Below are 13727 nucleotides of genomic sequence, written 5' to 3' on the forward strand. Positions count from 1 at the left end.
AGATGTTTGGAATATTTATTTTAGCATCAGCGTTTAAAAGACACACAGGTTTTAAAAGACATTGGTTTATAGTCTGGATTGATGTTGGATCATGAAGAGCCCTTGTTAGGATTGCTTTCTGTTGTTCTTGGCTGGCATTCACTTGCTCTCTGTGAAGAAGAAGAGAAAAAAGAAAACTTGCAAGACGCTAGTGCATAGTAATGCAAAGATGCCCTTAATATGTTTAATATGCTGGTGTTGTCAAATGATTAAGATAAGGTGCTTTTTTGTGACTAACCATTTTGTCTTGCAGAGCCTGAATTGAATGTTCCAAGGGTGCTGGACAGTATTGCTAAACAAGTCAAAAGGACAGTCAGGAGACGGAGGCACGCTGGTGACGATGACTACAATATTGAGGTGCTGCTTGGAGTAGATGATTCTGTTGTCCGTTTTCATGGGAAAGAGCATGTGCAAAACTATCTCCTCACCCTCATGAACATTGTGAGTATTCTATCATCTTTAGCAGGGCTCAACCGGATTGCCTATTTAATTACTTCATTACTTAATTAATTAATTAATTTATTTTGGGTGCTAGAACACAATATTATTTGCCATATATATATATATATATATATATATATATATATATATATATATATATATATATATATATATATATATATATAAATATATATATATATATATATATATATATATATATATATATATATACACACATAGAGGGCTTGACATTAACTTCCGCCAACTCGGTTGAATTTTATATAATATACATTTTCAATTGTAGTCTTTTAAAAAGGCATCTGAAAAAATAAACTAAGTTCAGTCAAGTGATTTTTTTGATACATAACGATACTGAAATATCTGAAACTCTTCGCAGGATACACAATTCCAGCTGCGCGTTCGTGCTCTCTAATCTCTCCGACAGCGAGTTGACAAGAGTTTACTCACTCGATTAATTTGCTCTGGATAAATATTGTTGGTGTTACAGGGCTTGAATTTCGGAGTGGGATTGCGGCCATTGCGCATATTCAGCATAATTACTAATTCCCGCAGATTTTGTGCTCACACCCAAAGTGCGTGCACATAAAGACAAGTATATTGGCTATATTGCGTCAGGTCTTAAAGTGACAGCACCCCATATATTTATATATGAAGAGTTCAGATGCAAAAGCCTCTAAGTGTCATCTGAAATTTTCTTCTAGAATGATCATTTTTATCAAGCTTGTATATTTAAGTTCAGTAATTTCACTTAAATGACAATTAATAGGTCATTTTCATTGCCATTTAAGTGAAATTACTGAACTTAAATATACGAGCTTGATAAAAATGATCATTCTAGAAGAAAATTTCAGATGGCACTTTAGGCTTTTGCATCTAAACTCTTCATATATATATATGTTGATTACCATGCAGATATCAATCCCAAATTTACTGACAGACCCCTCAACTGGCCCAAAACTGTCTCACACTGGCCCCTGACCATCAAGCCATCTTTACTGTTTAGCAACCCACCTTTAGTTTTGCTTGAACAATTTGCAAGAATTAATGTCAATATATTCAATGGAAAGCAGTACTTTCTTTTGTGAAGGATTTATATGCTTTTTCATCTTGATATGGCACACAACAAAGCATAGACCAAATGTGGCATACTTGAAGATGTGGCTGAGAAATAAAGTAGCTACGAAATAGCTATCGCTATACACTCATAACATTTTAAGATTAAACCGCTGCTTTTGAGAAATTTAGAAGTCCTTCCTCCAGTAGATGTCCCTGCTGCTCTGTATACCAGTGCATTGATGAGATGTACACTACAAAATTTAATAAACCCTCACTTAAGATTGGCCCAGCATTCAGAATGTAATGAGCTCTGTATAAAAATGTAACATTACTACAACTTTCACACATGCAGACTTCTGTGGTTAGGCCCCTTGCTTGCTTATTTAAAGCCCTGCTGCCTGAAGAGGACAATTTTCTGTATCAAACAGAGCTTCTGTTTAATTGCATGAGGCGGCTGGAACGAAGAGAGGGGGGCATTTGGTAAGAGACTAACCATCCTCTGCTGATTTAGAGAGTTGTTTAGGCAATCTGTGTTCATATGCCAATGGAGAATTTAATCATTTTGCACGGGTATATTTTTGCTGCTCCCTACAACAAATTACTACAGCAACACAGATCTGCTGAGGCATATTTTTTCTTTCTGTGCCCCTCCCCTTCTTGTAAAAGCTGTCTAAACATGCATATAAAAGTAGTTTTTTTTCCCTGTAACATAATTGTTTTTCTCACCTTTCCCTTCTGAGTGTAGAGTTTGTGGCAGACCCGATAGCTTCTGCCAGTTTTAAGGCGAAAATAATGTAGGAGGAAAAATGGTTGACATTACCATTTTTATTAACTAACATTATCAGAGTTTAATAAATGCTGTAAAATTTTTAGAGGTTAGCTAATAAATTCAGTAAAAATATACACTACCGTTCACAAGTTTGGGGTTAGTAAATTTGTATTTTTTTTTGGAAAGAAGTTAAAGAAATTAATACATTTATTCATCAAGGACACATTAAATTGATCAAAAGTGACAGTAAAGACATTTATAATGTTACAAAAGATTCTATTTCAAATAAATGTTGTTCTTTTGAACTTTCTATTCATCAAAGAATCCTGAGAAATAAAATGTATGACGGTTTCCACAGAAATCTGAACTGTTTTCAACACTGATAATAATCATAAATGTTTCTTGATCATCAAATCATCATATTAGAATGATTTCTGAAGGATCATGTGACACTGAAGACTGGAGTAATGATGCTGAAAATTCAGCTTTGATCACAGGAATAAATTACACTTTACTATATATTCATATAGAAAAAAGCTGATTTACACTGGAATAATATTTCACAATTTTTACTGTATTTTTAATCAAATAAACACAGCTTTGGTGAGCAGAAGAGACAAAACCATTCAAAATCTTAGCGACCCCAAACTTGTGAACGGCAGTGTATATCTCATTGTTCATGTTAGTTAATGCTTTAAATAATGTTAACCAATGAGACCTTATTGTAAATTGTTACTATATGGTTGAACAAAGGGACCGTATGAAAGATCTTCAGCATGCCTACTTCATGCCTCCTTCTGATTGTTCATGCTCTGCTTAGGAGAAGAGATCTCGACACAAATTCAACACAGATGTGCATTTAGATCCACCAAAGTTGTCTCTCTTCTCTGTCATACAGATGACCAGGACAATCTGAACTTTTTGTTTACAGAATCATATGCTTAAAAATGCTTAACTGGGCCAATTTGTGTCAATCTGATAAGAACAACAGTTGAATCATATTTTGAAGCATTTTCAACAAAATGTCAACACTTTCAATTATTATATCAATTATTAGTTATATAATTGTATTATTTATTATATCAGCATCACAGAAAGAAAACTCCTAATGTAACTCCCATCGTCAAGTCAATTAACCAACCAACCAACCAACCAGTTTATTCATATGGCTTTGTTTCTTAGGAAAAGTTCACTAAAGTCATGAGGGGGGAATGTGTGTAACAATATATGTGTACAATAACAATTTTTGGAAAAAATAACATTATGATGTCCAGAAATAAATTTCAATAGTACATTGGGTTTAATTTGTCGTTTAATGAGATCTACTATATCAGCCCAGGCTCATTTGAAAAACGTACCTGTGGCAACATTTTTGCAAAACGTCAAAACTGAAATGTCCAGTAAGTGGCGCTAATAGCGTGTTTATTTTTTTTCTGGAACAGATGAACGTGAATATGTCAACGTTTTATTGTGTAGGAGTTTGTACGTATCACATCACTGCAGTTCTGAATTGAAATGTCCAGTGAGTGGCGCTTAAAGCATAATGCTCCATTATTTTTTACAATAACGTCAAGTCAAGTCAAGTCATCTTCATTTATATAGCGCTTTTAACAATGTAGATTGTCTCAAAGCAGCTTTACAGAGATAAGCGTATAATTTAAGGTAACAGAGATTGTTTCGGCTTTACAGCAGAGTTAAGTTATTTCCATCTAAAGTTAGTTTTAATTGATTTGGTTCCGTCGCAATGATCATTTGTTATTAAATTAGGGGCCGCTAAGACGACACCATTCTCTCTACACAGACTTTAAACGCGAACCTGTGAGAAACGCTGATGGCGGTCACATGCGCATTTAGAATGGGTTCTATAGTTATGTGCGTTTGAATATACGCAGGTTTGGAAATCCCTACAAGCCAAGCCTAAACAAAATACTTGTTTTTCCTTATAAATTTTGATAAGGAATTTTATTTGTTGCTTTGGGGTAGGACCGCGAGACGAATTTTCCCAACAACGCCTTATCTGTAGAGTGGTAGTGGGATCCTCCATAGGGAGAGACTAGTTGGCACTTCAGCACTGCGTTGTCATCGGTCCAGGTGAAGGTCCTTCGTCAGATCTGGATACGGCCTGGATCCGGCAGGCTGCAGGAAAAACCTTGGGATAAACACAGACACTAAAATTAGCGTAGATGCCATTCTTCTCATGATGTAACGAGTACATCAGGATTTTTGGGAAGTGTTCCCGGTTCCGGCTGACCTAGTCTATGCAGCATAACATTAAATTATAGAAGTCTATAATGTATTATGTGAAAGCGAGGTCAAAGAGATGTGTCTTTAATCTGGCTTTGAACTGACAGAGTGTGTCTGCTTCCCGGACAATGGTAGGAAGACTGTTCCAGAGTTTTGGTGCTAAATAGGAAAAGGATCTACCGCCAGCAGTCGATTTTGATATTCTAGGTATAATCAACTGGCCGGAATTTTGAGATCGTAATAGACGTGACGGACTATAATGCGTTAAGAGCTCGCTCAAGTACTGCGGAGCTAAACCATTCAGTGCTTTGTAAGTAATCAGCAATATTTTAAAATTTATGCGATGTTTAATAGGGAGCCAATGCAGTTTTGACAGAACTGGGCTAATATGGTCATACTTCCTGGTTCTGGTAAGAACTCGAGCTGCTGCGTTTTGAACCAGCTGTAGTTTGTTTATTAAGCGTGCAGGGCAACCACCTAGTAGAGCATTACAATAATCTAGCCTTGAGGTCATGAACGCATGAACTAATTGTTCCGCATTTGTCAATGAGAGCATATGACGTAATTTAGATATATTTTTAAGATGGAAAAATGCAGTTTTACAGATACTAGACACGTGACTTTCAAATGAAAGATTGGTATCAAAGAGCACACCCAGGTTCCTAACCGACGACGAAGACTTAACAGAGCAGCCATCAAGTGTTAGACAGTATTCTAGGTTATTACGTGAGGAAGTTTTTTGTCCAATAATTAGAAACTCTGTTTTTTCAGAATTTAGAAGTAGGAAATTACAAGTCATCCAATTTTTGATATCCGCTATGCATTCCGTTAATTTTGTGAATTGATAAGTTTCGTTAGGTTTTGAAGAAATATAGAGCTGAGTATCATCGGCATAACAGTGAAAGCTAATGCCATGTTTCCTAATGATATCTCCTAAGGGTAGCATGTACAGAGTGAACAGCAGCGGTCCTAGTACTGAGCCTTGTGGTACGCCATACTGAACTTGTGATCGATGAGACATCTCATCATTTACTGCTACAAACTGATAACGGTCAGATAAGTATGATTTAAACCATGCTAGTGCATTTCCCGTAATGCCAACATAATGTTCTAATCTATTTAAAAGAACGTTGTGGTCGATGGTGTCAAATGCAGCGCTAAGATCGAGTAACACTAATAGAGAGATACAACCACGATCGGATGATAAGAGCAAATCATTTGTGACTCTAACGAGAGCTGTTTCGGTACTATGGTACGGTCTAAATCCGGACTGGAAATCCTCGCAGATATCATTTCTTTCAAGAAAGGAACACAGTTGTGAGGATACTGCCTTTTCTAATATCTTTGACAGAAAAGGTAGATTCGAGATCGGCCTGTAATTGACTAATTCTGAAGGATCAAGTTGCGTTTTTTTAACAAGCGGTTTAATCAAAGCCAGCTTAAAGTTTTTTGGTACGTATCCTAGAGACAAAGACGAATTAATGATATTAAGAAGAGGATCTATGACCTCTGGAAGTATTTCTTTCAGTAGCTTAGTCGGTATAGGGTCTAACATACATGTTGTAGATTTAGATGATTTAATGAGTTTAGTAAATTCTTCCTCTCCTATAGCAACGAATGAATCAAATTTTTCCTCAGGGAGACTACAGTGCACTGCCTGATGCGATACTGTAGTAGACGGTTGCATAGTTATAATTTTGTCCCTGATATTATCAATCTTGTAAGTGAAGAAGTTCATAAAGTCATTACTGCTGTGTTTCTTGGAAACTTCGGTGCTTGAAGCTTTATTTTTCGTTAGTTTAGCCACCGTTTCAAATAAATACCTAGGATTATGTTTATTTTCTTCTAATAGGGTTGAAAAATAAGCAGATCTAGCAGCTTTTAAAGCCTCTCTGTAAGTAATTGAGCTCTCTTTCCATGAAATGCGAAATACCTCTAGTTTTGTTTTCTTCCAGTTGCGCTCCATTTTTCTGGCTGCTCTCTTAAGGGCCCGAGTGTGCTCGTTGTACCACGGCGTTGGACTATTTTCTTTAATCTTCTTTAAGCGCAACGGAGCAACTGTGTCTAAAGTGCTGGAAAAGAGAGAGTTAAACGTTTCTGTTGTAATATCTAGTTCTTCTAAGCTATCTGAGATGCTGAGATGATGAAACTGATTAGGAAGATTATTAATAAAGCAATCTTTAGTAGCAGAAGTGATAGGTCTCACATATTTGAAACACGGAGTCGGCTTTGCAGCCTTGGCTAAATGCAAATTACACGAGACTAAATAATGATCTGAGATGTCATCGCTCTGCTGCAGAATTTCAACGGCATCCACATCTATTCCGTGTGATAATATTAGATCTAGAGTATGATTACGACGATGAGTAGGTCCTGACACGTGTTGTCTAACTCCAATTGAATTTACAATGTCTTTAAATGCCAATCCCAATGCATCTTTTTCATTATCGATGTGTATATTAAAATCACCAACAATTAGTACTTTATCTGCAGTCAATATTAATTCTGATAGAAAGTCCGCAAATTCTTTGATAAAGTCTGTATGGTGCCCTGGTGGCCTGTATACAGTAGCCAGCACAAATCTCAAACGTGATTTATCGTTTACACTATATATTTTTACATTAAGCACCAATGCTTCAAAAGAATTATATTTAAAACTTGATTTCTTAGTGGTTTTGAAACTATTACTATAGATTACAGCAACACCACCCCCTTTGCGTTTCAGACGAGGCTCATGTTTATAACAGTAATCTTGCGGGGTTGATTCATTTAAAGTAATGTAATCGTTTGGTTTTAGCCAGGTTTCTGTCAAACACAGCACATCTAGGTTATTATCTGAAATCATATCGTTAACAACGAGTGCTTTTGAAGTAAGCGATCGAATATTCAGCAACCCAAGCTTTAGCATTTGCTCATCTGTATTATAGCTGTTTTTTATTTGTTGAACATCAATTAAATTTTTAACCTTAGTTGGGTTTAAACGTTTTTTGGATTTCCAAATTCGGGGAACAGACACAGTCTCTATATGATGATAGCTAGGTGAAAGAGGCTCTATGTGATGGGATTTATCTGACCTTGGTGACGTACACCTACACTAAGCCCTAAACCTACCCGATAGTGTTAACAAAAGCAAATGCGACATAAAAAGGCAATCATGGCCTTTTAGCTTGATTTTAAACTTTTAGTTCTTGCGTTATGACTTTCACAGGGTTCGTACCCGAGCTCTCCGCATCACAAGTACAATTCTGTACCAACTACAAGTTAGTTAAACTGAACATATGGAACTGGTTAAATGATCCAAACTCATGATCCAAACAATGATCAAAATCATGAACTGTGGTAAAAAGTGTTTTGAGGTCATAACATAATTGTGCAAGGAGCCACGTGAAAACAAGTCTTTATTAATCCATAATAGCTAAGAGAAGGTTAAGCTCCAGAGGGTTTCGATGAAACATTTGTACATTTAGGATGTAGTCATTCATTACAGCATCACACCTTGCATTTAAACAGCAAAACTGTGCCTTTAAAACGCAGCACCCCACACAGCAGGCTCTTAGCTAGGTGGAGAAGGAAAAACATCTGAACCTTTAAAAAAAAGGCCTCTGTATGACCAGCTAAACACTGGGCCCTTTTCATTTACCAACCTTTTCCATGCCAACCGTAGCCTCAAGTCCTGTCTAAAAACACCTTCTATGCCTCAGAGAGCCACTCTTATGGGTCTGAGATCCATTTCCTCCCACTCTTTTTATCTTGATTCTGTTGTTGAAAAATCTTTGCTTTCTCTTGCTCATTGTCAATCATGGTGAAGTTTCAGAAATGGAATGAAGCAGCATTTGTTTTCACAGTCCCTGGAGTTGATAAAATCAGTAGCTATAATTGACTAGGTGGAGTATGATGCAACTTATCCTTGCCTGATATCCCTTTTCCCCTTTGTGTCGATGTTTTGTTTTTTTATTATGTTGAATTTAGGGGATAATAATGTAATTTTCATCATGTGTTTACAGGTGAATGAGATCTACCACGATGAATCATTGGGAGTACACATTAATGTTGTGCTTGTGAGGATGATAATGCTTGGGTATGCTAAGGTAAATTACAGCTAAATATCTCTTTTATCAACCATAATGGGTCATATCATATATTTCTTACATACGATGTAATATTTTATATCTTTATTTATTTATTTACTTAATTTTTTCATGACAACACTCTCTCTGACTCTATATTAACCCATTAATGGCCTGAATCTGTTTTATTTAGTAATTTTGCCATGTTTTTGTCTTTTTATTAGTTATTGCTTTTTTAAATGTCTGTATAGTTTTTGTTTTAGTATATATTCACTATATAGTTATATAAGTTATACCAAATTGAGAAATGTTGCTTTGACAACTAGCAGTATAAATGTCACGAACGCTAGCAGAGAAATGGGTGGATCCATACGCAGCAACATGGTAATCAGGGCAATCCAACTCGTCGTCATCCATGCAAAGGTCAAAATCAATGTAATCAGAATCGTAGTCATCCATGCCAGGGTCGAAATCCATTTAATCAGTCCAATAAACAATAACACAAAATAAACAAGAAAACAAAACAAGAACAGGCGAGAAACAGACCTTGGAAGTGTAGCATGACATTAAACAATGACTCCGTGACATGAACTGAAACAGACAGGGTATTTATACACCAACACTAACAATGTGATAGGGAACAGCTGAGTGCAATCAAGAGTGATGGGAACAGACAAAGGATTATGGGAAATGAGGTTCCAGAGTGAATGGTGACAGGAAGGGAAAGAGACCTCTAGTGGACACCTGGGGAAACACAAACCAGACACTGTGACATAACCCCCCCTCTACGGAGCGGCTACCAGACGCTCCAAGACCCACAAAAAACAACCAAAACAAGAGTCCAGGAGGGAGGTGGAACGGTGGAGGATCAGGGGGAGGGATGGGGGACCAGGTCCATGGAGGGGAACAGGAGCTGACAGCTTAGCCGGCGACCGGGGCGAAGCAGAGAGTCCATCGGGCGGCCAGGGCGAAGCAGACGACCCATCGGGCGGCCAGGGCGGAGACTTTCCCTCGGGCCGCCAGGGCGGAGCAGATAGTCCATCGGGCGGCCACGGCGGAGCAGATAGTCCATCGGGCGGCCACGGCGGAGACCTCCCCTCAGGCGGCCAGGGCGGAGTAGACAGTCCATCAGGCGGCCAGGGAGGAGACGACCCCTCGGGCGGCCACGGCGGAGACGACCCCTCGGGCGGCCACGGCGGAGACGACCCCTCGGGCGGCCACGACTCCACCGGCTCAGGAACTGGAACAGACGACTCCACCGGCTCAGGAACTGGAACAGACTCCACCGGCTCCGGCTCTGGAACAGACTCCACCGGCTCCGGCTCAGGAACAGACACTGGCTCCGGCTCAGGAACAGACACTGGCTCCGGCTCAGGAACAGACACTGGCTCCGGCTCAGGAACAGACACTGGCTCCGGCTCAGGAACAGACACTGGCTCCGGCTCAGGAACAGACACTGGCTCCGGCTCAGGAACAGACACTGGCTCCGGCTCAGGAACAGACACTGGCTCCGGCTCAGGAACAGACACTGGCTCCGGCTCAGGAACAGACACTGGCTCCGGCTCAGGAACAGACACTGGCTCCGGCTCAGGAACAGACACTGGCTCCGGCTCAGGAACTGGCACCACCGGCTCCGGCTCAGGAACTGGCACCACCGGCTCCGGCTCAGGAACTGGCACCACCGGCTCAAGTGTGTGCGTAGCCCACACACACCACATGGCTGTGGCCATAATGGCCAGTGTCACGGTCACTGAGGGCTCAGGCTCAGGAACAGACACCACCGGCTCAGGAACAGACACCACTGGCTCAGGAACAGACACCACCGGCTCAGACACAGGCTCGACGGCGGCCATCTTGTCCGGGGACACAGGCTCGGCAGGCGTTACGTGAACAGGCTCGGCGGCGGCCATCTTGTCCGAAGACACAGGCTCGGCAGGCGTGACGTGAACAGGCTCGGCGGCGGCCATCTTGTCCGAAGACACAGGCTCGGCAGGCGTGACGTGAACAGGCTCGGTGGCAGCGACGACCATCTTGTCCGAAGACATAGGCTCAGGAACAGTCTCTGGCTGGGCAGACGTGACGTGAACAGTCTCTGGCTGGGCTGACGTGACGTGAACAGTCTCTGGCTGGGCAGACGTGACGTGAACAGTCTCTGGCTGGGCAGACGTGACGTGAACACACTCTGGCTGGGCAGACGTGACGTGAACAGTCTCTGGCTGGGCAGACGTGACGTGAACAGTCTCTGGCTGGGCAGACGTGACGTGAACAGTCTCTGGCTGGGCAGACGTGATGGATCGCTGGGTTGGCGCAGGCAGTGCGAGCAGCTCGGGCGGGGCCGGCAGAGCAGGACGCCTGGGCGGTGCGGGCAGAGCAAGACGCCTGGGCGGTGCTTCAGGGATGGTAGTCACCTCCGGGATGGTCTCAGTGTTATGAGCCACCAAACTCGGGACCACCGGACTCGGGACCACCTGAACTGGGACCACCGGACTCGGGACCACCTGAACTGGGACCACTGGATTTGGGGCCACCGGCACTGGGACCACCGGCACTGAGATCACCGGCACTGAGATCACCGGCACTGAGATCACCGGCACTGGGACCACCGGCACTGGGACCACCGGCACTGGGACCACCGGGACAGTCACGGAGGGAGTCTTCCTTCTCCTCCTCCGTTTCGGGACCACCGGACTCGGGACCACCGGACTCGGGACCACCGGACTCGGGACCACCGGAACAGGCATGGAGGAAGTCTTCCTTCTCCGTTTCGGGGCCACCGGAACTGGGACCACTGGACTCGGGACCACCAGAACTGGGACCACCGGAACTGGGACCACCGTAATCGGGACCACCGGAACAGTCACGGAGGAGGTCTTCCTTCTCCTCCTCTGTTTCCGATGGCAATGTGCAGGTTCTGAGCTGGGTGGAATCAGTGGCGAAGGGTGCTTAGGGGAATTCAGCGCCATGGCCTCTTCAGTCTGGCGGGCCCATAAAGCCAGGCCCTGAAAAATATTCATGCTGCTGGATCCATTGTGTGACGGAGTCATTCTGTCACGAACGCTAGCAGAGAAATGGGTGGATCCATACGCAGCAACATGGTAATCAGGGCAATCCAACTCGTCGTCATCCATGCAAAGGTCAAAATCAATGTAATCAGAATCGTAGTCATCCATGCCAGGGTCGAAATCCATTTAATCAGTCCAATAAACAATAACACAAAATAAACAAGAAAACAAAACAAGAACAGGCGAGAAACAGACCTTGGAAGTGTAGCATGACATTAAACAATGACTCCGTGACATGAACTGAAACAGACAGGGTATTTATACACCAACACTAACAATGTGATAGGGAACAGCTGAGTGCAATCAAGAGTGATGGGAACAGACAAAGGATTATGGGAAATGAGGTTCCAGAGTGAATGGTGACAGGAAGGGAAAGAGACCTCTAGTGGACACCTGGGGAAACACAAACCAGACACTGTGACAATAAATACTTTTTATTTCATTTTATTTTATTATTTAACATTTATTATTAGCAGAAATGCTTTTTTAATGGTTTTAGTTTTAGTCAACAATAGCCCTGTAATGTTGCCAGGTGCATTTATCGGTAAACACACAGAAATGGCAGCATGGACACAATTATTATTATTATTATTATTTTAATTTTTTTTACTTAACCCCCTCCCCCTGCCATTTCAGCATATGTCAGTTACTGTCACAGTTTAGTTTGATGGGTTTTGGATTCATTTTCAAAGACTTTTTTTATGTTTATCTTTGCTTCCGGTTTCCTCGTTCCTCTGTTCCCTTTATCATCAATTACCATGGTTTTTCATTATATGATACATTAATGGACACCTGTCTGTACTTTAGTTTGTTATCTTGTGTATATAGACATGCACACTGTAACATTGTATATTCTCGATGGAGTACTGCTTTTGTTTGTTTTATTAACGCTAACGCTATTGTTTGAATACTATCTTTCTCCTCATCATCCTTTGTGGAGCTAACCATGACAGTTACCACCACAGTTTTGAAATGTGCAATAATTTGGTGTGTAGAGGGGGACAGGGAGAGCACAACAACTGTCGGTCGTCTAGATACTTATATCTGTCTAATTATGACAGTATCTAAACCTCTCACTAATGCACACAGCCATTCACAATTGAAATCAAAAACATAAAAATATACTATTTTGTGAGCTCATAATTCAGTCCACAAATACACAGAGATCATTTTATGTCTGTTTTGTAACACACAAATAATTGCAACATGGTTTGTTCTTTGCCAAATACATGTTAATGTGATTAATAACTAAAATGTATTAGGAAAAAAGCAGCTACAACAAAATGGAATTTGAGTTTATTGTACTGTAGTTTGCAAATGAAAAGGTTTGAATTTCACCTTCAAGTATCTTGACTACTCTCTTGACTATTAATAAACAGGAGTTTAAGGACGTTAAACAAACAGACCCACAGTGAACAATGTGAGTCAGTTTAAGGTGTTTTATAGATTAATGAATGCTGAAAGTGTCCCCTAATGAGTCTCTAATCTTTTTCTCAGTCCATCAGTCTCATTGAACGTGGCAACCCTTCACGAAGCCTGGAGAACGTGTGCCGCTGGGCATTCGTCCAACAGAAAGAGGATCCAGAGCACTCAGAGCATCATGACCATGCTATCTTCCTGACCCGGCAAGGCTTTGGCCCCACCGGGATGCAAGGTTTGACTTTTTTGGTCTTTAACATGCCTCAGACTTTCCAACATTTCCTCCCTTGTCATGTATAGCATTTTTCACACACAAAATAACTTTCGTAACTTTTTGTATTTAAAATGTACAACATTTATGTAAGAGTGAGTACATCATGAATCCATTTTCCAAACCATGTTTTTGTCTTATCGTGAATCACTAAGGTACACCTATAAAAAGTGTTTATATTGGGACTATTTTAAAGGCCGCACCGCTTTCTCCTTGTTTCCACAAGCACTTGCACTCCCGTAACGTCTGTCGTTGCTATGCAACCATGAACTGCGCTCTCCATGATGTGATGACGAGGAAGTATCAGCAAAGAATTACTTGATTTCCAGCCCTTGCAT

The 13727-nt window shown here is 41.1% G+C and overlaps 1 long non-coding RNA gene across 1 annotated transcript; it reads left to right on the forward strand.

Annotated features, from left to right (window-relative positions):
* Window positions 1-354: 354 nt before the first annotated feature.
* Window positions 355-13286, forward strand: LOC308686470. The gene is made up of 3 exons (XR_014029605.1): window positions 355-480; window positions 8575-8658; window positions 13197-13286. It is a non-coding gene; the product is annotated as an uncharacterized lncRNA (long non-coding RNA).
* Window positions 13287-13727: the final 441 nt, after the last annotated feature.

Source organism: Scardinius erythrophthalmus (assembly GCF_964197995.2).
Source record: "Scardinius erythrophthalmus genome assembly, contig: HAP1_SCAFFOLD_594, whole genome shotgun sequence".
Classification (NCBI taxonomy): domain Eukaryota; kingdom Metazoa; phylum Chordata; class Actinopteri; order Cypriniformes; family Leuciscidae; genus Scardinius; species Scardinius erythrophthalmus.